The sequence below is a fragment of the Myotis daubentonii genome, chromosome 10, assembly GCF_963259705.1.
Source record: "Myotis daubentonii chromosome 10, mMyoDau2.1, whole genome shotgun sequence".
Taxonomy (NCBI): Eukaryota; Metazoa; Chordata; class Mammalia; order Chiroptera; family Vespertilionidae; genus Myotis; species Myotis daubentonii.
The window spans coordinates 47,971,574-47,993,695 of record NC_081849.1 but is presented as its reverse complement, the minus strand read 5'-3'; the positions used below and the strand labels follow the sequence as shown (position 1 = coordinate 47,993,695).

The following is a 22,122-nucleotide window of genomic DNA, read 5'->3' as shown; positions in this document are numbered from 1 at the left end:
TAACTTGTTATGTAAAATTATTTATTTATCTAAGATGCACCTACACTGAATTTATCTGAAAAATAAAAAAGTCGATATTAAGAAAAAAATTGTAAATGGAAGATTATAAGAGAGGGCTTCGCGTGCCAGCAAAAGTTACTGGCATGCCATGTTTGGCACGTGTGCGAGGGGTTGCCCACCCCTGATATAGGGAGAGAGAGATAGAAACATTAATGATGAGAGAGAATCACTGATTGGCTGCCTTCTGCATGCCCCCACTGGGGATGGAGCTCAGCAACCTGGGCATGTGCCCTGACTGGGAATCAAACCATAACCTCCTGGTTCATAGGTGAATGCTCAACCACTAAGCCATGCTGGTTGGGCTAAAAGTTGCTTTTAAATAAGTATGATGTCCTGCCAGGATATCATCATTATACATCTGTTGTTGATAAGCAACCAGCAGCCCAGCTGCTGAGGGGCCACACTGGGGGCTTACTGATACAAATGTGTAGTAAAGCAACTATGGCAAGGGCGTACTCAGAATATAAATACTGCCGAAACCAGTTTGGCTCAGTGGATAGAGCGTCGGCCTGCGGACTGAAAGGTCCCAGGTTCGATTCTGGTCAAGGGCATGTACCTGGGTTGCGGGCACATCCCCAGTGGGAGATGTGCAGGAGGCGGCTGATTGATGTTTCTTTCCCATCGATGTTTTTTTTTTTCTTTATTTTGTTGATTTTTTACAGAGAGGAAGGGAGAGAGATAGAGAGTTAGAAACATCGATGAGAGAGAAACATCGATCAGCTGCCTCCTGCACATCCCCCACTGGGGATGTGCCCGCAACCCAGGTACATGCCCTTGACCGGAATCGAACCTGGGACCTTTCAGTCCGCAGGCCAACGCTCTATCCACTGAGCCAAACCGGTTTCGGCTCCCATCGATGTTTCTAACTCTCTATCTCTCTCTCCCTTCCTCTCTGTAAAAAATCAATAAAATATATTTTTTTTAAAAAAGAATATAAATACTAAGTGTTTGCGAGGACTATTTGAGAGTTTTGGTTTAGGGGAGGTGACTTCTACTTAACCTAAAAATTCTCTGAAGACCCTTCAGGCAGTGGTATTAACCACTCAGTGGACCCTTGATAAAGATCAGCCCACCTACCAATACACTGTCATCTTTGTTCCCTAGCAACAAGTTCTAGCAACAGGGGACTTTTGCACTGGCAACTAGAAATCAGCACTTGATTGGTCAGAAACTCTTAAGGTGACGCCTGTTATAAAAAGGTACATCTCATATTAAATTTGGGTTTTATCCTTTTCACTTCCCCTCACCTGGAACAATAATGTGATTAATCTGTCATTTGTTGGGAGTATGTTATTTCTTTATTTGACTTATTAAGAGATATTGTCCTGTGTGCTATTGGCTTGTTATAAATTATAATTCCTACAGCAAAGTGTTCTAAATAAATTGTTGGCAAAGACAAAATTGGTGTCTGAGCATGACTTCTGCTGCCTCCTCAAGATAAAAACAAGGATAATCTGGGCACACCGAAAAAAGACGGAGAGAGAGAAACTCAACAAGAACTTTATTGTTGTGTAACCATGTTGGGGTCCAACCCCAGCAGGTCCAGGGGTCCCCAAAGGTGTGGGCGGAGTCGGTGAAGAAGGAATGACACAGAGGCAGCATTCAGGTTATCATCATAGCCAGGTTCTATCTAGGATCTCCAGCCAGGTTCTGTAGCCAGTTCTCCAGTCAAGTTCAGTCACCAGGTTCTAGTCAGGTTCTCTTGCCATGTTCTATAGTCAGGTTCAGTCCAGGATCTTTTGCCATGTTCTCTCGCTAGGTTCTGTCTCTACGTTCTGAGGCGAGTTTCTGTCCAAGATCTTTTGCCATGTTCTCTCCAGCAAAGTTCTTCTGTCTCCAGGCTCCGTGTAGGTTCTGTCTTCTGAGTTCTGTCTTTCTAAGTTCTGTGTCTTGCTGTCTTGTTACATCTGTATTTATACCAGTTGATTCAATCCTATCAATCTCTATTACAAAGGTTAGGGTGTTTCTTATCTCCATTCCAGGGAGTAAAGATTATGTAGCTTAAGCATGATTGTTCATAGTTAAAGTGATTAATTACCCGCCTGGCACTTAGTTGAGGGGTTTTATTCCCTCCCTAACTTCAGGGGAAAATCTCTACCTGGGGATTCAACCTTTCTCGGAGAGGTGACCTTGGTTAAAACACAGCGCCAAGAAGGTGAGCAAACATATTAAGAACCGTATGCCATATATGCCAGGTCCCTTGAAACAGCAAGGATGGACCGGCTCCTGGCAAATTCCCCCTTTTTTATTTTTTAAAAGCAAGCATTAAAAAGAAAAACCTCAAATGCTCTCTTATATCCATTTTAAGAGTAGGATTGGCGCTTTCCGCTATTACCTGAGTCCTGATCTATCATCCCAGGGAGAGCTTGCCAATCCTGCACTTTCCCAGGGTAGAAAGGCTGCAGTGGGGTTAAGGATAAGGCTCCTTGGGCCTACCTTCTCCCATGCCATTACATTTACCTTTCCTTCCTCAGAAAAGCATGGACATACTTCTTGTATAAAACGTTCTGTCTGACTGGGAGTAACCTTAATTCCTCTGCTAGCAAGCATATATGTTAAAAGATCAATACAGAGTCTTTTTTCTTTAGACTCAGTATGGCACATCTTCTTAATCTAAAGATCAATACAGAGTCTTCTCTCTTTGGACTCAGTATGGCACATCTTCTTAATCTAAAGATCAATACAGAGTCTTCTTTCTTTGGACTCAGTATGGCACATCTTCTCAATCTAAGGATCAATACAGAGTCTTCTTTCTTTGGACTCAGTATGGCACATCTTCTCAATCTAAGTTCTGTACTATCCACCTTCTTACCCTACTTATCATCTATAGGGGGGTCTGTAGCACCCTGGTGGAGTCCTATCCATCCTGAGTGTGGGGGTTCTCAATGGGGGGGGGGGCTTACCTAGGGGAATCCTGTTCCAGGGGTTCCCAAAGGTGTGGACGGAGTCGGCGAAGACTATCCACCTTCTTCCTACGGTGGAGTCCGATCCGTCCCGAGTGCGGGGCGCTTACCTAGGGGTCCCTGTTCGGGCGCCAGATGCAGGGGTCCAACCCCAGCAGGTCCAGGGGTTCCCAAAGGCGTAGACGGAGTCGGCGAAGAAGGAAGGACACGGAGACAGTGTTCAGTTGATCAGCAGCCTAGCCAGGATCTCCAGCCAAGTTCTGGTCTGGATCTCCAGAGAGGTTCTGCTGCTTATTGTCTTGTTACATCCGTATTTATACCAGTTGATTTTAATCCTGTCAATTTCTATTACAAAGGTTAGGGCATTTCTTATCTCCATTCCAGGGAGTAAAGATTATGTAGCTTAAGCATGATTGTTTGTAGTTAAATTGATTAACTACCCGCCTGGCACTTAGTTAAGGAGTTTCTTGTATATTTCCACAGGACGCAGACTCACCTGTGTGGATTCCAGACCGTCTAGTCCGACCTTATGTCTCACTGCCCGCCATCTCTGCCTCATCATAGCACACCTGACCAGTGCCCGTCTGCAGCAGATGTGCAGCCCTGAGCTGGAACAATCTGTCCATTGGGAGGATCACATATGCCTCCTTTTTGTCTTTCCACATGTCTCAGCTTTGCCCCACATCTCCTTTCCTTTTTCCTTTTTTTAAAATCTAACTACTTGTTTGCTGGTTCTTTGGCCTTTCTCCTTCTTTCCTGAACACAGCCTTTTCTAGAATCTCCCTACCCTACTGTTACAGGAAGGGCACCTCCCTTTTATGCCGTGACTAGGGGTGTCTGGTATATGTTCCATACATGGAGTTGTCTTGTGCCAAGAGCCTGACATCCTGGGCTGAGAAAGCCCTGTTCCGGGACTCTCCTTTGTCCTGTATTGGCCCCTCTTACCCTTGTGTCAAGAGGGACCCTCTTCTTACAATCCAATTGCCCATAGCTGTTGCCTGAGCTCTCTGTTCATGCTGAGGTTGAAGCCTCATGGTGGCTGGTACCATGGATCTGTCTCTCACCCAATAGCGTGAGCTGGGCCCTCCCTGGAGAAGAAACCTGGGTTCCCCAAGATATGTGATCAATGCCGGGGCCCCGCCAGCAGGCAAGGGGATCCCAACGCAGTTGCTGGGCATGGAGGCCAGAGGGACATAGGCTACCAAGGAGACAGAACTGAACCTCACATCACCCTACTTGGCCCATAGATGGCTGGTAGTCAAAGACGGGTAAGACCCCACAGGATGGGGCAACCTAAGACAGGCACAGTCGGGGCCAGTAGGAGAGAACTTGGGGTTCAACAGAGGTGGGGCACAGATCCTCACCCCCCCAATGGTTCAGGGGCTTGAACACTCGCCCCTTCTGAGGAAGGTCTCCTGTCCCCATGGCTGCTTCCCGCTTCCCATGCCCAGCTCAGATCGGGACCCAGGTAAAGACAGAGACTGGCTGACAGCAGCTGCCCTCTCACTGCAACAGGACTTGTTTCCCATTTCTACCTTGAACCACAGGGAAAGGGGCAGCTGAAGGAAAGGGCTGTGTCAGGATGCTGCCTTCTTCCCTTTCTTCTCCCCCTTTTTTCTAAACACTTCCATGCCTTGTAGTTCTTTTGCTTTCTCTTCTTTTTCTCTCTACTACCCTCCATCTTCCATATCAGCTGACCCAGAGGGCACAGCTTACCCCTCCTCGGACACTGATACCACCATCAACCACGGCCCTGATCGACCCTTTGATGCAGCCCTTCAACTCGCTGATGCTTCGGGAAGCCCGTCGCCAATGATGCCGCCCGCTAGCCAGACCAACAAAGACAATCAACCCAACAACTTGAGGACAGCTGTAATCCCTTGACTGAAGAGGCCGGCAACCTTCTACAGGAATGGGGCTCCTTGTGCACTCCATCCACTATGTTTATAGTTATGCTCACTGTCATTGCTTGCCAGTCTTCTTCCGAGTTTTAAACGGCCCAATCTGAGAGGTGGCCACTGATTTGCATGCGCTATCATTTAAAAAATAAAAAAGGGGGAATTTGCCGGAAGCTGGTCCATCCTTGCTGCTTGACACAGTCGCTGCAGGATAGAAACATCTGCACAGCATATGTTTCAAGGGACCTGGAGTATATAGCATACTGTTCTTAATATGTTTGCTCCCCTTAGCGCTGTGTGTTTTAACCAAGGTCACCTCTCCGAGAAAGGTTGTTTCCCCAGGTAGGGATTTTTCCCTGAAGTTAGGGAGGGGATGAACCTGGGGATTTTCCCCTGAAGTTAGGGAGGGGATGAAACTCCTTAACTAAGTGCCAGGCGGGTAGTTAATCAATTTAACTACAAACAATCATGCTTAAGCTACATAATCTTTACTCCCTGGAATGGAGATAAGAAATGCCCTAACCTTTGTAATAGAAATTGACAGGATTAAAATCAACTGGTATAAATACGGATGTAACAAGACAATAAGCAGCAGAACCTCTCTGGAGATCCAGACCAGAACTTGGCTGGAGATCCTGGCTGGAGATCCTGGCTAGGCTGCTGATCAACTGAACACTGTCTCCGTGTCCTTCCTTCTTCGCCGACTCCGTCTACGCCTTTGGGAACCCCTGGACCTGCTGGGGTTGGACCCCGGCATAACCATAAGTATCTAAGAAAGACATGGTCCTATATATTCTGGTCCCTGATGAGGGAGGTTCCTGTGCTTACAATGACTACTACCAAAATCACATTTTCTCAGAGAGTTCTATTTCAATGAAATTTTATTAGTCTACCTAACAAATACCTAATATATCATTAAACTTAATTTTTAACTTCATGATTTTTTTATATTAAGAAATTTACCTTTCCCTAGCCAGTGTGCTAAGTGGTTAGAGCAGTTCTCAACCTGTGGGTCACGACTCCTTTGGGGGTCAAATAACCCTTTCACAGGGGTAGCCTAAGAGCATCGGAAAACACATATATAATTATATATTGTTTTTGTGATTAATCACTATGCTTTAATTATGTTCAATTTGTAACAATGAAAATACAACCTGCATATCAGATATTTATATTACGATTCATAACAGTAGCAACATTACAGCTATGAAGTAGCAACAAAAAGAATTTTATGGTTGGGGGTCACCATAACATGAGGAACTGTATTAAAGGGTCGCAGCATTAGGAAGGTTGAGAACCACTGGGTTAGAGGGTTGTAGGTTGGATTCCTGGTCAAGGGCACATACCAGGGCTGCACATTTGATCCCTGGCCCAGGTCAGGGCACATGCAGGAGGCAACCAGTCACAGTCTGTCTGTCTGTCTGTCTGTCTCTCTCTCTCTCTTTGTCTCTTTCTCTCTTCTACTCTCTCTAAAAATCAATGGATAAAATATCCTCAAGTGAGGATTAACACACAACGAAAGAAATTTACCAACTGGGAGTCCTGCTTCTTAGTGTCAAACCCTCAATAGTAGACACTGACCTGTCAAGCAATCATAATTGCATGCTACTAGACAAACAGATTTGCTTGATTCCATATCCATCAACCTCTGACTTCGATTTAGTTTCCCATATCATGAAGGAAATTGCCCATTATCTCTCCACTGTTCCAACGCAGACACTTAAAATGCATTCACTTCATGCCTTCTGCTCTCAAAGTGTCTCAATTTGAACAATAAATCATATTTTAATTGTACATGGAAAGCTCTGATCTGCCTGCCTGTCCTTCTGGAGAATTCCACTTTATTCTTCAAAACTATTAAGCTCAATATCACCTTGCTGTGCAGCCACCTCAGTAATGCCCAAGACTCTTACTTGGTGCCATAGTGCCATAGTGCTGCCCACAAAACTCTGCGGAAGCCTTGGTCATTGACCACTTTCCCCTATAAGACAATGGATGAAATAATTTTAAATAAATGAAATAGCATTTAGTTACTAGGTTATAAACACAGAAATGATATTAGCAAAACAGAAGAGTGTGTTTTGCAATATACATGCAAAACCAAACACTAGATTTGGTGCCAGCCTGGTTGTCCAATTTGTAACATGAGAGGAAAGGACCAAAGTGTTTTCCTTTCTTTAGATTCCATGGCCTATGGTTTTAGTAATTTACTCAAATTATCTGTACCTTCTTTGCAGACAGTTTAAGGTCCAAATTTTTTAACTAAGCTGCTGCCTTTGCTTAAACAACCCAACCAGGAATTAGACATAAAAGGTTCTTTCCCCCTCATTTGTAAACTCAGCATGCTACCTCATTGTGTCCTTATCATGTTTATGCAGCACTACTCAGTATAAGCACCAATAAGTAATTACACACAGTGGAGTGTTGTGTCAGTAAAATGTTCACACTTTTTCCAGTCAGTATTTTTAATTTTTTTCTTTTCTAAATGATCTGATTAAAGGAAGGGAACAAGAAATTCCTCAATAATGCAGATAATGTAAGAGTCAACCTGGATGACCTCAGCTATAACAATTATTTTTTAGATGTATAACACCAAAAGCATGGTACATGAAAAAAAATTAATGAATAAACTGGACTTCATATAAATTGAAAGCATTTGCTCCGAGGAAAACAATATCTAAAGAATAAGACTGTAAGAAGTCACAGGAACAGCAAGCATAGCTGGGCAACCCCCACTAACATTATAAACAGTGGACAGTGGGGGCATGCAAACCATCTCTAGCAGGCCACGTCAGTTAGGCCTTTATATATTTTGTTTAAAACACATTTTTCACACTAAAAACTTAGAAAGTCACCAACAACTTCGTAAAGTATGTCACATAAATACATACGCAGAGTATTGCAGTGCTAATCTTTATGATTATATCATGCAAGAGTTCTTTACTTTTCAGACTCATAACTATGTTTCCTTCTTCAAAACAAAAAACAAAAGTTATAGAAGCAGAGTGAAAGGTTCTGCATAAGACAGTTGGTGTTAAAGAGCAATTTGCAAACTATGTGATGAAATATATTCCACAGCCTCAAGGACTAGATAAATGCAAATAGGCTTGCAGTGTTACAGTCTCAAGTGGAACAGACAGGACTAAGAGTACAAGATTATAATGTGCAACTAAAGTGATTTGCAGATAATGTTGAGAACAGAAAGGATTATGTTTCCACAACTGTTTATGGCTTGTCTGCTATAGAAGCAGGTGACTGAGATGTCCATTCAAAATCCCTTCCAACCGAGGAATCTGATTGCATTCCCTCATCCTTTAGTGCCACCTATGGTTCCAAATTAGAAAGTGTCAGTTTGAAATATAATTCTAGACATTGTGAACAATATCCTGGTTTTAAATATTAGTATATTTATCACTCAATTATATTTTGCCTTTGACTAAATGAATAAAATATCATTCTAGAGGGCATTTGACAATATGCATTAAGACATATTAAAATGATTAAACTCTTCAACCCAGTAATCTGTGTTTAGGAAGTGAAGAAAGGGAAAGACACATGTATAAGAATATTTATTACAGTATTACTTAAAATAACTTAATGTTTAAATGATTACAAAATTTATATTAGGATGAAATATGATGCATCAAATTTTTAAAGTCAAAAAAAGAAAATTACCTTTAGTCAATTTCTATAATTTTTCTCTTTATAGAAAGATTTTAGATATTTTATAAACTGTCAAAACCCTAAAGAGACATGTAACTTTAGCACAGAAAAAAAATGATACAATTCATAGCCCACAAAGCTAAACAGCTATGTGCTTAGAACATAGAATGTATAAATATGCTGGAAGAAATTACTGCCTTTCAAATAAGATAAAATTCCTACTTTGCAGAAAAAACACACACATGTCACCAGATGGAAGTTCCATCTTTCCAAAATATAATACACTTCTGTTGGGTTTCTATCCTGGCATGCATCTCTCTAATTATCATAGAGGGGCCTAATCTCTTCACCTCTGATTTGGGACCTACCACTTCTTATCTAATCATTAATTTACATCATCCATTATCCCTTTTCTTCTCTTTTGTATATTCAACCTTTCTGTTCAATGTGTTCCACCATTTTTAAACTATATTCAAATGAAATAATAATAATGAATAATCCCTCACTCAAATCCATGTCTTCCACCTCCCACTTCCAGGAAACTGTAGTTCTATCTCTAGCTCTCACTTCATAGTCAATTTCCTTAATATATACTAGTGGCCCAGTGCATGGATTCGTGCACATGGAAAGCACGAATTACCGCAGCTTGGCAGTAAACCATATTCGGGGCTGAGAGTGCCCCAGCAACAACATAACCCACGGTTGAAGGTGGAATCAAGTAGTCCTGCGAGGAATTGGGCTCCCTACTCTCTGGTCTGGGTCACCCAAGAACCGCTACTGCCAAGTCACAGAGGTTCAGCAACTCCTGTGTTGGGCACCTGTCTGCTGGTGGTCAGTTTGTGTCATATGTACTGGCCGGTTAGACAGTCACCTAGCTTTTTATATGGTACACTAGAGGCCTGGTGCACCAAATTTGTGCATGGGGTGGGGGGTCCCTCAGCCCGGCCTGCACCCTCTCCAATCCAGGACCCCTCAAGGGATGTCTGCCTCTCACAATCTGGGACTGCTGGCTCCTAACCGCTCACCTGCCTGCCTGCCTGATCACCCCTAACCCTTCTGCCTGCCTGCCTGATCGCCCCTAACCATCTCTGCTTGCCTGATCACTCCTAACCGCCTCTGCCTCGCCCCACACCCAGGACCCAGGATTCCCTCCTCCAGCTGGTTGCAGGCACCTGGGACCCAGGCTTCCCTCCCTCTGTCTGGCCGCAGGCACCCAAGACCTGGGCTGGCTTCGCCTGGGCCGGCCGCAGCCGTAGGGGACCATGGGTGAGCACCATTGCCCAGGCCACAGCCGCAGGCGCTGGCACCCAGGACCATGGGGCAGGCAGCTTGTCCCTTTCCCGAGCCACAGGTGCAGGCACAGCTGCTGACACCCGGGACTGCGAGGCATGAGGCTTGACCCTCTCCCAGGCTGCAGCCTGGCTGGTCCCCATTCCTCTCTCATGAACTCATTTGTGCCTGGCTGGTTCCCATCCCTCTCCCCCCAGTGTTGAGTATCTGAGCTTGTTATGGCATGAGGGCATGACAACCATTTGCATATTAGCTCTTTATTATATAGGATAGATGTGTGTGTGTCTCTGATTTTTAGAGAGAGAGGAAAGAAGAGGGAGAGAGAAAAACATCGATTGGCTGCCTCCCACACATACCCTAACTATGGTTCAAGCCCACAACCTGGGCACATGCCCTGACTGAGAATCATCAAACCTGTAACCTGTTGGTACATGGGACGATGCTCAACCAACTAAGCCACACTGGCCAGGGGCTCAATCTGCTTAATTTTTATATTTGTTATTACAATTTTCATACCTCCTGTTCAATCCTAAACTCACTCGTCTGCTATATGCCCCCATCACTCCATTAAAACAGCTCTCTCTGTAAAATCACTGACATATATATTACTAAACTCATGGATATTTTTCAGTATTCATTGCAGCATCTCAGCAGTCACCCACGCTCTTGACCTATGCCTCCTTCCGGAAATACTCACTACTCTTGCCCTTCCCCTCTTCTCTAGCCACGCCTCTATTTCTTTTCCTGCGCCTCCTACTCTTCTTTGCTATTAAATATCATAGCTCAGATTTTGACCCTCTTCTCATTCCTTAATCTCGTCCTTGGTAGTTTCTTAGTAGCTATGATTTCAATTACCACCTATACCAGGGGTGGGCAAACTTTTTGACTGGAGGGCCACAATGGGTTCTTAAACTGGACCGGAGGGCCGGAACAAAAGCATGGATGGAGTGTTTGTGTGAACTAATATAAATTCAAAGTAAACATCATTACATAAAAGGGTACGGTCTTTTTTTTTAGTTTTATTCATTTCAAACGGGCCGGATACGGCCCGCAGGCCATAGTTTGCCCAAAGCTGACCTATACACAAATGATTCACAACCCTAACTTCTAGCCCAATGCTTTCCCCTGAGTTCCAGGAACACATGTCCAGATAGATAGATTGACGATAGATAGATGATAGATAGATAGATAGATAGATAGATAGATAGATAGATAGATAGATAGATAATTTCTTCACTTCTTGGAGGTCTCTAACAGATCTCCATCTCTATTTAACCAAAACTTAATTTATGATTTTTCCTTCTAAATTTACTCTTTTAGTCCCCTCTTTTAGTTCTATGAATGGCCCCATCACCAATCTAGTTATGCAAACTAAAATTCTAACAATCATTCTTGATGCTTCTCTCTCTTTCACCATGTACATTTACTCCATCTCCATGCTCTGTTGCTTCTAATTCCTACCTCTTAAATCCATCTTCTCTCCATCTCTATCACCATATTGATTCAGGTCACCATTTTCGCTTGTCTGCCTTATAGTAATAGTCTTAAAAGTTTTAATAGTTTTAATAGTTATATTTCTTTTTTCTCCATCTGTATACCATTAATTTACTCTTTTGTCTAGATACCCTAGCTAGGACTTCCATTCAATGTTGAGTAGGAGTGATGAGAGAGGACATCTTTGCCTTGCTGTTTTTCTCTTAAATGAGAAAATAAACATATAATTCATACATTTCAATGGCCAAGAAAAACAACCGATTACATGGCATTTTAACATGTGAGCTAATGGCAAGATTAGAAAACAAATTATGATAGATAAAAAGTAGTAACTAAATGACTTCAGCAGATATCAGTAAGTTGAAAATTACTCCCTGCTTATACCTATTTTTCAAAGTAACAAGAAATACTCATGCCCTAAAGATATTGCTGGATAGTTACAAAATTGTTATGTATTATTTCATAAATCTATCTTTTGTGCTAAAACTGTTGTCTATGTTTTACATTTAGTTGAATGGTGGGAGATAAAATGAACCAAAAGGATAAGAAATCACACAATCAACATCTGTCACACCTTGCCTGGGTTCCTGCCCCACTGCACTTCTCAAAATCTGCTTCCTTCTCCAGTCCCACTCCTCACCTATACAGATGAGATTGGCACTTCCAAATTGGTGATATATCCAGTGGTGAACAAATATTTTTAAAAGGAATTCTTTCCTCTTTCAGGGAAAGAACATCTTATTTGAAAGTCTCTTTATTCCTTCTAAAATCATATTGACATTTCTTAGAAATTCTCAACCAAAATTTGATATGGATGAAAGCCTTGTGTCTATTTTTTATTTCAATTTACTTTTCAAGATGAACACAAGATTTCAAAGGAAGCAAGTTAATTTGATCCAAATTAATATATAATGTTCTTTTGTGAAAAAGAAGAAATCTACATTGCTACTTTAAATTCTAATCATCTTTGAGCATATAAATGGAAAACAAGGTAGAAATGCTATCTTTCTTATGTGTAACTAATTGTGGCTAATCATCTCTAAAATGTATGGTAGTTTCTTTTTTTAATTTAAATTCTTTATTGTTGAAAGTATTACATATGTCTCCTTCCCCCCCCCAACCCCCCCAATGACCTCTACCCGGCCACTCCTACCCCCCAGCACATGCCCTCACCACCCTACTGTCTGTGACCATTGGTTATGCTAATATGCATGCATACAAGTCATTTGGTTGATCTATTACACACACCCCCCTCCCATTCTCCTCTACCTTTCCTCTGAGGTTTGACGGTCTGTTTGATGTTTCTATGTCTCTGGATCTGTTTTTGTTCATCAGTCTATGTTGTTCATTATATCCCACAAATGAGTGAGATCATGTGATACTTACCTTTCTCTGACTGGCTTATTTTGCTTAGCATAATGCTCTCCAGGTCCATTCATGATGTTGCTAATGATCAAGAGTTCTTTCTTTTTTACAGCAGCATAGTATTCCATTGTGTAGATGTGCCATAGTTTTTTAATCCATTCATCTGCTGATGGGCACTTAGGCTGTTTCCAAATGTTAGCTATTGTAATTGTGCTGCTATGAACACAGGGGCACATATATTCTTTCTGATTGGTGTTTCTAGTTCCTTGGGATATATTCCTAGCTCAGTGGTAGATACTCTTTTAAGTCAATAAGTCAATTCTCACTTTGAAGTTGCTCAATTGCTACTTTATCACTTAGATTTGGTTGTGTGTTTGTTTTTTCCCCCAAAATTCAATAAAGTGCAACACAATCTCCAATTATTTTATACAAAAGGTATTAGTTTAGTTAATTTTATGTTTATGGAAAGCCTTGTTCTTGATCTTAGGAAAAAAGCATCCAGTTTCTCACCTAACTATAGAGGTTTTTTTTGTAGATGTTCATCAAGCAGAAAAATGTCTCCTCTACTCCTAGTGTACTGAGAGTTTTAATTATGAATGAGTGTTGAATTTTGCCATATGTTTTTACTGTATCCATTGATAAGATCATATGATTTTTCTTCTCTAGCCCATTGATGTGGTGGGTTACATTAAATTTTAAATGTTGGAACAACCTTCCATACCTGGAATAAATCCCTGTTTGTGATGTATTGCTCTTTTCAAACACTGTTGGATTCCATTTGTCTTTTTGAGGAATTTTGCATTTATGTTAATGAAAGATGTTGGTCTGAATTTTCCTTTCTTATGATGTTTTTGTCTGGTTTTGGTAATAGGGTAATGCTAGTCTCATAGAATAAATTAGGATGATGGGGAGCACAAAAGACTTGGTTGGAAAGTTTGTAAGGACATTCTGAGAAAAGGGAAGTGTGTGGAAGGCCGCTTGCTCTGTTTATCAGAATTCCAACTTAGGGGAGACATAGGGGACTGTCGAAGGTGGTGCCCCTAATTATTCCTTGACCTTTCCAAACAAGTCTGTGCATGTGAAGACCCTAGGGTGTTTACTGGAATCCTTATGCTTAATCCCTGGATGCCCTTGCCTAGAGGACAATGTAAACACATATTCTCCCAAGATTACTCACCCTACTGATTGTATCTAAAGATAAAAATTCCAATAAGAGCCTAACCAGGCAGGCAATCGAGGCTGCCTGGCTGCTATCAGCCAGGTTGCCCCTTAGCCCTCTCCCCCACAATGAAACTGTGTCAGTGTAATCTGTTCATCTATCACTCAGGGGCTGCTGGTCAGCCACCACATTAGAGTGCATCCACTTGGCATCTATTTTCTACTAGAGCTGTGGTTCTCAACCCTCTGGCCCTTTAAATACAGTTCCTCATGTTGTGACCCAACCATAAAATTATTTTTGTTGCTACTTCATAACTGTAATGTTACTACTGTTATGAATCGTAATGTAAATATCTGATAGGCAGGATGGTCTTAGGCGACCCCTGTGAAAGGGTCATTCGACCACCAAAGGGGTCGACACCCACAGATTAAGAACTGCTGTACTAGAGACTGTATATAACTAGTCTTGTTTCTTTTTAAATGTCTGGTAGAAATCACTAGTGAAACCATTGAGAACTTGTGCTTTCCTTATTAATTATTAAAGTAATATATTACAAATATAAACCTATTCAGAATATCTATTTCTCCTTTTGTAAGTTTTAACATTTACGTCTTATAAAAAAGTGGTCTCGCCCTAACCGGTTTGGCTCAGTGGATAGAGTGTCAGCCTGTGGACTGAAAGGTCCCAGGTTCGATTCCAGCCAAGGACATGTACCTTGGTTGCGGGCACATCCCCAGTAGGAGGTGTGCAGGAGGCAGCTGATCGATGATTCTCTCTCATCATTGATGTTTCTAACTCTCAATCCCTCTCTCTTCCTCTCTGTAAAAAATCAATAAAATATATTTTTTTTAAAAAAAAAGTGGTCTCCTTCACAAAAGATTCCAAATTTGTGAGCTTAAGAGTTGTTTGTGGTATTCCTCTATCTTTATAATGTCAGTAAAAGAATTGTATTATGGGTTGAATTATAACCCCCCAAAAAATTTGTATGTTGAAGTCCTAACCACTAGTGATGCATACTACTTGGAAATGTGACCTTGGCCCTGGTTAGGATTGCTTAGTGGTTAGAGTGTTGGCCTGCACACCGAAGGGTCCTAGGTTCGATTCCTGGTCAAGCACAGGTGTCTGGGTTGCAGGTTTGATCCCTGGCCCTGGTTGGGGTGCATGAGGGAGGCAACCAATTGATGATTCTCTCTCTCCTTCCCTCCCGCTCCCTTCACCCTCCCTGCTTCTCCCTGCCTCCCACTCTCTAAAAACTCAATGGAAAAAATATCCTTAGGTAAAACAAAAAAAGAGAGAGAGAAAGAAATGTGACCTTATTGGGAAACACAGTCAATGCAGATGTATTTGGTTGATATAAGGTCATACTGGAGTAGGGTGGGCCTCTAATCCAATATGACTGCTGTCCTTTTAAAAAGAAGCCCATGTGAAGAGACAGAGACACACACAGGAAGACTGAGCCCTAGAGAAAATGGGGACAATGAATCCCCTTTTCTCCACAGATCATGACTGGGATAATATAAGAAATACATATATGGCAGATAATTTTTGGTTTTAGTTATTTGTTTCTGCATAGTTGTCCTCTGCCATTTGAATAAAACATGCACAGAAGCTCACATGAAAAGTTTAATACATGCCTAAACAAACACTTTTCTGCTCAGTATGTTCAAGGATAATTTGGGGAAAATGATGCTATGTATGAATATTTAAAGAGCTGGTAAACTGAGAAATATGGTCACTCAGAAGCCTCTGTCTGGTGCTCACATACTCTGTTCTTTGGAAGAAATACCTCAGATCTCCCAGGACAGAACTTTATCTATGAACTGATTCTCTGGGGCTCATGACTTAGCCAATCAATTTCAAGCTCCAAAATGCTCGAATCTCTAGGAAAGTTTACATTTATAACAGAAAGAGACAGCTTCCAAGATAGTTCTTTTGAAGGAAACTGGAGAGTCCTGGTGTTCAGGGTAAACCAAATGGGCACGCCCACTTGGAATGATAACTGTAGGGCGCAGCTATAGGGTTAAGCCTCAGACTGACCTGTTGGCAAAGCCACAAACAAGTCACAGCTTAGAGGGCACAGTTCCCTTAGCATAATTAGGCTTGACCTTATGACGCTCCCTAGATCTTATCTGGAAAGCTAATGGGCTGAGGGAGATGTAGCAAGTGCTGCCAAAACAAGTGAAACTCACAAGAACATTGTAACTATGGTGATCACTACCTTGTTTACCGCTGGCTATAAAATAAAGGCTCAGCTTGCTTCTGGATCTCTCTCTGTGGCCTCAGCCAGGCATGGTAAGATCCACCTACACCCAGCTTATTCTCATTGTCATTTCTTCATCCATTGGCCGCCCTCACTCAGGCTTGTGAACCCTTGGCTGAGCTGGCTCAGCACAGATAACTATACATGGAAGTTGCCTGAGAAATGAAAGCAATAAGCTACCTCCATCTGGCATCTGCTCCCAAACGCTGGAAGAAACCAAACCCCAGGGTATCAGGGTATAGGAGCTGCTGCAGGCACATTCTTTCCCCTAACACAGTGATGGCAAACCTCTGACACGCAAACTCATTTTTTTGGTTGATTTTTCTTTGTTAAATGGCATTTAAATATATAAAATAAATATCAAAAATATGTCTTTGTTTTACTATGGTTGCAAATATAAAAAAATTTCTATATGTGACACGGCACCAGAGTTAAGTTCGGGTTTTTCAAAATGCTGACAGGCCGAGCTCAAAAGGTTTGCCAACACTGCCCTAACAGATGGGAAATCCTATAACATGTAACGCCTCTTCTCTCACAACTTATACCTACAAACCACAGCTCCACATCCAGAATTCATTCCTAACATTATACCTGATGGTATCTAAAGGGCTTTTTCACACATATCCTCATCTTAATATGCTCTTAACAAGATCCCTGTCACCCTCACCTTATTAAACTGAGACAAAGAGAGATTAAACAACTTTTAGCCAAGATAACAAGACCAGTATATTATTGAGGACTTTTCAGATCCTTCTGTTATGCCCAGATTTCAAGATCCCCCAAGACAGACCACCAGGGAGCCGAGTCCGATGCAAAAGCAAAGAGTCCTTTTATTCAAGCCCGGGCTTGGTCCCCCTCTACCTCCGTGACTGGATGCGAGAGAGAGCCCCGAGTCCCAAGAGAACAAAGAATTTATAGGGCTTGGGGAGAGGGGTGGAGGCACTTGGTCGATTCCGGTTGGTTGAGTGAGGGCCGGGGGCTAGTTTCCCTTGCTTTCCCATTGGCTGAGATAAGGGCAGGCTGAGTAACTGATACATTCTGTGGCTTTCCTGGGAGAGGAGTTAGGGACACAGCTATCAGTTCCGTTCTGTTCTTTTACTATCAGTTCCGTTCTGTCCTTTCATTAGGGACACAGCTATTAGTTCCATTCGGTCCCTTCATTCCCCCCTTGTCTTGGAACTTCTGGCTCAATCATGAGACGGACTGCATTTCTATTTCACCATTGCTAGAGGCCTGTATTGGGCGCGTAGAACTATCAAATGAACTACCCCTATAAGCTTCTTTGATAAATTAGACTAGTCTGTTAATAATGCAAGGGCCGAAAGTCAACAGCATCAGGAGGATTACAAGGGGTCCGCCAAGGTCCGCTGTCTTCTTGAAGGTGATCTGCAGTGCGTGTGTCTGGTTAGAGGTCACCTTCCACTCAGGCTCCCTGCTGTCCTGGGCACAGAAGGAGCTGTGCTTGTGACCTGGCAGAGACAAACTATAACAAACGGTTTGGTGGAAGGAAAAGAAACCTTTTTAGCTTTAACAACTTCTATTGAAATAGGAGTTTTCTTCTTAAAATTCCTCTATGGCTATCAAAAAGCCAAATCAAGACTAATTTATCTACTGTATTCAATTTGGCCTGATGTTTGCATAAACACAACAAGAATGGTAACTGACTATCTTTGCTGGAATTTCATGACTGAATCTTAATGTGCCCTGTAGGGCCAGGAAGCCAAGCCATCCAAGCTGCCATCAGGCCTGCCTGCAGTGTCTGCTGCGTTAGGTGAATCCCTCACCTGTAGCAACTCCACCTGAGCTCACGCTCTAGGCTTTAAGGCCCATCTCAGTAGCCCTCCTACTCGTTGCGGCCCAGAGTGTGTGGGGGTTCCGCAGGGATGCAGAGGGCATCCTTATTGCTCCCCTTCTACTCTTACCAACCGCCAGTGATGGTAGGGCTTGGGCCTGATGCTCCAGCGCCAGCCATCTTCAGGGCTCCCAAGCAGGATACTAGGCTTTTCCTGTGGCACTTTTATTGGCTTCAAGTCTTCAGAGCTCAGATAGGTTTCTTTAAAACATGATACTCCAGTCAAAGTTTACGGTTAATAAAATCACTATTGAAAACCGGTCTTATTGATTTCATGCAAAGAAATGTATTGCCGTGACTTATTTAGCATTGCCAAATTTCAGAGGAATTCTATAAGGAGAAAAACATACTGATCTGCTCTAAGATCTTCTGATTTTTCTTGTCAGTCCTTTTTCATGGACTCTTCAGAGTTATAACAAAACAGTAACTGTTGGATTTCTTTTATCAGTCCTCCCTAAGTACTTTGGCATAACTATTTACCCTCTGTTTAGTGAGGCAGAATGTAAGTTATTTACTCTTTCTGACTTTCTGGCCTGTACCATTTGATTCATTTCCTTTTAACATTTCTCTTTTTCTTCTTATCACGTACACAACCTTTATAAATTTCATATTTTCAAACCAGCCTTTAAACCTTCTTTCTATGTTCTTTAAAAATGCATAACCATGCCTCAGACCTTCTATTCCAAACAGGCTTTTCCCAGTTTTCTACAGTTGAGGTTTTGTGCCACCTCTGACATGGGCATGGTCACACAGGCCTGCAAGACAGTATACAGGCTGCCAACTGTCAACCATCTCTCGATAGAGACTAAAACCTGATGGGTATTCTCCTTTGCCCAGTTGGGCACCTGCCCTCTTGGCAGCTAGACACCCTTTACTTTTAGAGTTCACCCCACATACTCCCCTTCCAGGACAGCTAACACATAGCTATAGCAATGTTCCTCGGTGTGGGAGACTGGACATTTGCCAGTTACAGCTACATTTAAACCTGTAAGAGAATTGAAGGTTAATACAACATATCAATACAATGAAACATAATATTGCCATCATGACCACTTCAGGCAGCCAAATCCTCCACTACTAAACATGAGATATGGCAGGGCTATAAAAACATTTTAGGGAGGTGACTAAAGTCCACTCTTTGACCTTTCTATATAAGGTAAAATTGTCCTTGTCTTTCTGAAGCCATGTCTATGAAGATGCAGGCATCATCTGAGTGTATTATACAATTTTCTGCAGGTATAGTCCTTTTCAAGTTGGGGTGAGCCCTGGGGTCGTGAACTTCTTTACCCACACCGAGTCCCCAGACTGGAAAGGATGTACAGAGGCCGAGGTGGCACTGGCAGGGCATCTCGAACAAGCTTATGGGCGGCTTGTAATTTCTGTAAGAGATCACGTCCAAGTAAGGGGTACAGGCATTCTGGCATGACTAGAAACGAATGAGTTACCATGTTCTTTCTGAGGTCCACAGTCCTCTTTGATGTCCAAGGAAAAAGGCTGTTTGTCTGGTGGCTCTTAGAACTGGTGTCTTCTTAGATGTTACTGGTCCCATTGGCTCTGTCAAGACTGAATGGGCTGCTCCAGAACACACCAGGAAACTAACCAGGGGTTTTATTTATCTACAAATATTTATACCTAAGTAGATATATAAATATCAAATAAACATTTACATTTATACCTTTTCAATGAACAAGTACTTTTACAGTCTTGGGAACTTTGACAGATAACAGGAACACTGCCCAAGTCCCCTTATGGGGGCTTGACAAGAACAGATGTGGAGGCCTTTGGCTGGGGTGTATAAAGTCTCCATTCTTCCTCTCTCAGCACTGCTAAGGACAGGATTATTGGAGAAGTCTCTTCACCTAGGCAAGTCTGTGCTGAGCCATCTGGGGCAAAAGTGGTTTAAAGTTCACAGTCTGGCCCCCAATCTTCATTTTGACCATCGGCTCATGGGGGCCCAGTTGGAAAAAGCCCAGTCTGTCCTAGTCAGAGTCAGCTGTTGCCAGTCCGAGGAGGTCTGCCTCAGGCGGCTCTGGCCAATAGTGGCTGGGTGGTTTGGATGGCCTTGCCAGCTTCTTCTGGCCTGCTTCTGCCCTGCCTGCCTCTTCACTCCTGCTACTAAACTTTACTCTGTCCCTTCTTACACACGCAGAACTGGACCCAAGGCAGCAAGGTTTGAGCAATTTTGAAATTCCTTAACATACATTTTATCATTCATGTTGCAGGGAGGGACCGGGTTGGCTCCTCCTGAATAAAAGAACTAATCAAAATAAGGCTTATTTTCTAACTTCATTTGTCCCTGGGTGTGGGCAACAAATGACACTAATCAGATTGACATAAACGATTTAACCTTCGTTTAGGGAAGATAGGATTTCTGCTCAGTTTCCCTATTCTACTTGTCCCAGCTTACTGGTCTATCATGCATTCAATTTTCTTAAAATGTATTCTGGCACAGGAGAAAGTTGTTTTGCTGTACACAGGTAGCTTAACCCCTACATAACTGGGCTTGGACCTCTGCCCAGCAAACTGCAGTCTATAAGTTCAATATGCAGCCTCTGGTTCTCCTAATCCAATGAGGTTTGGGCCAGTCTCTGAGTCAGATTCCTCCTCTCTTGGAGAATTTCAAAGTCCTGATGGCTCCCAGGTCCAGGGAGAGTGCCCTTTTGTTAACCCTTAGGTCCCTGCTTTCTTGCCTTTCTACCAGTTTCCTTCGTGGCAGAGCAGCAACCAGGCCTCTTTCAAGGGAGTGCACTAGAAGGGGATATCAGCCCCTCCTGTGAGCCAGCTGCTCCTCCTAGGGTCTCCCAGGGGCTCGGCCAGAGGGTCCCCTAGCAAATCCCAGAAGCCGCTGCCCTTTTGCAGTGGTATGGACTCAAGCAGGGGGTTCACTGGATGTAGCCAGCAGCGAAGTGCTCGCTGGCTTCTGCCTGCAGCTGCTCGCGCCCACAAGCCCTGCCCCGCAGCACTCCCGCAGCACAGGCTGCACCGTCAGCTCCAGCACCTCGGCATTCTCCAGCTTAGCTTGCACCTGCGCCAGCGGGGGCGACAGGTGGGGGAGGGAGGTGAGGCCAGGCTATGCCCTGTATAAGGATTCTAATAAACAATTGAAAACAGCAAGTTAAACAAAATACAGCCACAGGCAGTAAATATCTCTGCCCTGCAGATATGTGTCCACCAAAGAGATAAAAAAAAAAACCTGAATAACAAGTTCTTTGAAATTTGCTACTTTGTTAATTTGCTAAGCAAATAGTTAACTTGAAAAGACTTCTTTCTTGCTTTTTTATAAGCAATCTCAGAAATAACAATAAATCTTCTTTGCCTTAAAATGGATCTCTTGATCCTGATGCATTTTTGTGTGAAATCCCATGACAGGAAATCACTGATTCTGTAATCACCCAGAAGCACTCTAGGTAGGAAGACAAACACATATGCAGAGTGGCTGTCACCTCCAGTAAAAAGAAATTAGTCCCGGGTAGAAGGGGTCTGATATAAGAAACCTACCACTAAGTGCCTGGCTAGTATCCCTGAAAGATGGTGTCATACTGAGGGCCCAGCATTAGTCTATGCTATGGGTAGGTGGAGCAGGAGCTAGATCCTGCTTTGTGAGAGGAATTCTATACTGCTGGGTACATGAATAGCCTCCAAACCTATCATATGGCTACTCCATCCAAGTGCCTATTGTGCAAGCACTGAGGTGGCTGAGAACAGAGCGGTTGACAGCTATATGCTTATTTACCCTGTTTGGTAGACAGGTTGGTTGTTCAGTGCCTTCTCTTCAGTAGATGTTCTCTGGTGGGCACCAACATAAGGTAAAAAGGTCTATAGAGTTGACAGTAACTCCAAAAAATCTCTCCATATTCCTCTTCCTCAAACTCCCTTGTTTCCAAGGTTCCATTTTGCTTTTTCTAGGCCCCTGAGCAGCCAGCTTAGCCATTTGTCACTACTTAGGGGTCCACATATATCCATACTATAGGTAATTTCCCCCTTCATACAAATGAATGACCAACTGCACTGCTTATAACTCTGTTCACTGGAAAGATTTCCCTTCACTATTTTTTTAATCAAGGTTACTTTTGAGTGTGGCTGTGATGGGCAACAGTTCATTTTTGGTTAGCATCAATATATTGAGTTGACCCATCTGTGAACCAAACCTTACTTTCTACCTGTTCTGTTAGCCATGA

General features: G+C 42.8%; 1 long non-coding RNA gene across 1 annotated transcript; it reads right to left on the bottom strand.

The window, feature by feature from the left end:
- Positions 1–16,897: 16,897 nt before the first annotated feature.
- LOC132242943 (uncharacterized) lies at positions 16,898–20,969 on the bottom strand. The gene is made up of 2 exons (XR_009454741.1): positions 17,192–20,969; positions 16,898–17,120 (listed from the first exon to the last, which is right to left on the bottom strand). It is a non-coding gene; the product is annotated as an uncharacterized LOC132242943 (long non-coding RNA).
- Between the last annotated feature and the right edge of the window lie 1,153 nt (positions 20,970–22,122).